The sequence below is a fragment of the Andrographis paniculata genome, unplaced genomic scaffold, assembly GCF_009805555.1.
Source record: "Andrographis paniculata isolate CXL003 unplaced genomic scaffold, ASM980555v1 Contig46END, whole genome shotgun sequence".
NCBI classification, from domain to species: Eukaryota; Viridiplantae; Streptophyta; class Magnoliopsida; order Lamiales; family Acanthaceae; genus Andrographis; species Andrographis paniculata.
In genome coordinates, this window is record NW_026137580.1 from 1,900,417 (window position 1) to 1,904,279 (window position 3,863).

At 31.0% G+C, this 3,863-nt stretch overlaps 1 long non-coding RNA gene across 4 annotated transcripts; it reads right to left on the minus strand.

Annotated features, from left to right (window-relative positions):
* Window positions 1–706: 706 nt before the first annotated feature.
* Window positions 707–3,663, minus strand: LOC127252636 (uncharacterized). Of its 4 annotated transcripts, none has more exons than XR_007839108.1 (5): window positions 3,620–3,663; window positions 3,283–3,478; window positions 1,433–1,744; window positions 1,157–1,305; window positions 707–996 (listed from the first exon to the last, which is right to left on the minus strand). It is a non-coding gene; the product is annotated as an uncharacterized LOC127252636 (long non-coding RNA). The 4 variants fall into 4 exon arrangements; XR_007839110.1 differs by having other exon boundaries at window positions 3,616–3,661; XR_007839109.1 differs by lacking the exon at window positions 3,283–3,478 and having other exon boundaries at window positions 3,620–3,662.
* Between the last annotated feature and the right edge of the window lie 200 nt (window positions 3,664–3,863).

Consider the following 3,863-nt stretch of genomic DNA (forward strand, 5'->3'; position numbering starts at 1 on the left):
ATTGACACAAATGTAAATAAAGGAGACCAAAAATGTATTTCATCCTATATTTCATAACCTAAAAAAAGTAAATATGTTTTACATGTAAAAAAAAAATTTCTTGGATAATATTGCCACACACTATTAATCAACATGGGGCATGATACAAGAGTGTACCATCGACGAAAAAAGAGAGCCTATTTTTATGCCTAATATATGGGTGTGTTTGGTTTTGATTTCAAATCAAAACCACCATAATTCAACTCATACAATTTTGCAAAATACATTATTTTTTTTTTTTCTCATAAAATATTACTTAAATGGATGATTTTTTTAGTCCCGAAACCGGTGCTTGTATTAAAATAGTCTCGTAAGTGATTTTTTTGGCATATTTGGTCCTCCGTGGCGGAGATTTCTGCATGGCACGCCGGAGGACACACCACCTGGCGAACACGTAGAATATATTTTATTTTTTTTGAAAAAAATATTTTTTAGTCCCATTATTGAGCTTGTATAAAAATAGTCCCGTAATTAATTTTATTTTTTATTTTATTTTATTTTATTTTATTTTTTCGGTCCCCTAGCTCTGGAGATGTACATTTCAATTACACATCCAAATATGAAAATTTAAAGTTAAATCTGTGGATAAAAACAACCCAAGAATGCGATTGGAAATTATTCGAAGCCATAAAATAACATAAAAGAGAATTAAGAGTGCTTGCTGTAATTCAAATTTATTTTCACATTAGTCATTGTACAAGCTGCATCCGAAGTTTACACTCTATTTAAAGCATCATATCCAAATACATATTTCAATTCAAAAATTTCAAAATATATATCGCCTTGGCCCACCAAAAACACTTCCGGTCACTCAATGGAGTTAAGGCAATGTTCGAGATAAGTTCGATTAAACAGTCTGGTTCGGGAGTGAGCTGATGGAGTAACATCGTTAATCCTCACGCCTCCTCTTTAAGCCCTTCAGACTATTTCAAATGGTAATAGTTCTTTGGCATCCACCTTCAATGAGATTATATCGTTCATTGTGAGTAACGACGCAAATGAAAACAACAAAGTTGTCAAAAAATGCATTAAATTTTTTTCAAGTTTGTTATATTCTATTTACAGAGGTTATGCGAAATTAGGGAGGCAGGGTAAAGAGAAAGTTAGAAAAGCTCACATCATGCCAACTTCATTAGAAATGCTTGCCAAAGACAGATAGATCAAATCAATGGTTCTTGCTCGATCAACTTCCATTTATGTAACTCCATGTTCGGCTCAAAATAGGATTCACTACCTTGAATCCACGCTCTCTCGCCCGCCAATGTTCTGCAAAAAGATCTAATGGCTTAGTATCCAAAAAGATCGAACAAATAAATAATGTTTTTCAATGGCGATAATAACTAGAGGGAAGCATAGACAAAAAGGAGAGTTGTAAATAACTTAGATGGCAAACCTGAAAAGGTTGTTGTCAAACATCATCAATAACTGAGAAAGTTGCTCATGAAAAAAAAAAAGAAAAAAAAAAGAAGAACATAAATCTTCGCGCTGCTGCCGAATACATATATATATATATTTTGTTGACAAGAAAGGCAGGATGGGGCCTATTTATTGAGAGCAAATGCTGGACACGAGGTCGATCCGTTCCAATCATGTGTTGAACGATGCTTCGGCGTGACTTCGATTAACTTTAAACCTAACAACCAATCATGTGGTCTACAATGCTAGATTCTGCATAATTCACCCGTAATCCCCGTGGGATGCGCTCCTAGAAATCCCCCAAAAATTACTGTTGTTCAGTTGCAAGTTTTCGACAATCTCAACAATACAAAGAGCTACGAAGTGTTCACGTAAATTTGAGAATAATTGTAGAAACAAGTCAAAGAAAAATTGCAAAAAATATTCTATATGGATACCCAATTATCACTTTTGTCCTATATTACTTAGTTGACAAAATATATTCTACATGTTTGGAAAAATCACTATTTATGTCCTTGCCAAAGGATATAAATAACGATTTTTGCAAACATGTAGGATATATTTTGCCACCGAGATAAATACAAGACAAAAGTAATAATGAGGTATATGTGAGATATTTTTTACAATTTTCTTAACAATTCACCTTTTACTGCTTCAACTATTTGACAAAATGAATTTAATGTCTTCAAAAATATTTGAGGATGAGCACAAAGTATTGCCAAACTATTGAAGAAATGATTTAAGTGTTATAGAGTGCCTTTGGATATAAGTTTGGGGCCAAGCTTGCACTATTCAACCCTTTTTTTCTTCCTTAAAAACTATCAAATTAAATATTTATTTTTTTTATATTATATTTTTATTGAAATATTATATCAAAAGCTTAGTAGCCTGCAAATCATTACACCCGAAAAACAACACTATTTTGGTTTGTGATTTTGAAAATTGATTTAACTTTTTTACTATACAAAAAAATACAATATTTCTTCTTATAAAACATCACTAAAAATTAAAATAAACTCAAAAAAGAATATAAATTGTTTTAATTACAAGAAAGCACGATGCTCATCCTCATTTTAATTTACATCATCTTAAGAGTTAAAATCTTTATTGAAAAATCGGACTTTTGTAAGGTGCGCCGTGTTAGATAGCGCATTTTGATATAACTATACCCTGTCATGATAGTCTCCACCACTGCCTTGTCATAATGGTTCAATAGCATCCATCTACGCCATGGACGAAACTACGTGGGGCTGGGGCTAGGGGGCACCCGACCCCCAGCCCCCAAAATGTGTTTTTTTTTTAATTAAAAAAATTAAAAAAAATGATGTATTTTTAATAATTATTAAATATAATATTTTAACTTAGTTTATTATTATTATTTTTTTTGAGGGGTTAGAAGTTATTAAGTTATAAAGAAATATGAAGTAATACTCATGTCTCCAAACTTTTACAAATTATAATTTAGATGACTTTTGGTTTATTTTATCTTTTCTTTATTTTATAATTTTTTTAATATATAAAATTGTAAAAGAAAGAAAATAAATGTAAATAAAGAAAAGTACTTGTGTGTTCTTTTTGTAAAAAATAACCAACACATTTTTCTCCAAAAATTAATATACTAATACATGTTCATTATTTTTTATATTATATACATAATTCTCTTATCCTCTATACATCAAATAAAAAATATCCCTTCAAACAATTCCACAATATAAGAAAAAACCATATTTTAACATTTTGAACTAAAAATAATAGTAAAAAGTCTATCATATAGATACTTTAATTTAATATCCATACTTCTCCGATCCTTGTAATGTCAAAACTCACATAATAGTCTCTAAGAGGTGGCCTAGTGGTGTTAAGGATGAATTCGTAACGGTGGGGTTTTAGGTTCTGAACCCCCCTACATGGAAGTTTCTAGATGAATTAAGCTTCAAGAAAGTCGTATCCTCGATAGTCATCCCATCTCCACAACCACCGTTTCGTAATGGTTCGATAGCATCCACGATGCATAAAATTTACTCTAATAAGGTAAAAAAATAGAGATCAAATGGTTTAGTAGAATGAAAAATAAAGAAGCATCAATAATATATAACTCCCTTGCGAAATTAATTACTAGAAGTAAACATAAAACAACGAAGAAAATTTCTAATAACTCACTTACAAAAGTTGTCACCAAATATCATCGAAGGCTCTGCAAAACTTTCTTTCGGTTGTGTAGAAGAAAGCAAGACCAACGTGCTATTTATTTACTAACGATGCTGAACACGTGGTTGATCGGCATCACATGCGAAATTAATGTGTGACATGTAATGAGATACGTGTCGGGTCCTTAGTTTATAAAATTTTATTATTTATACGGTGCATACGGTGCTTTATGTATTTTGTTTTGGATTTTAAATTTAAAT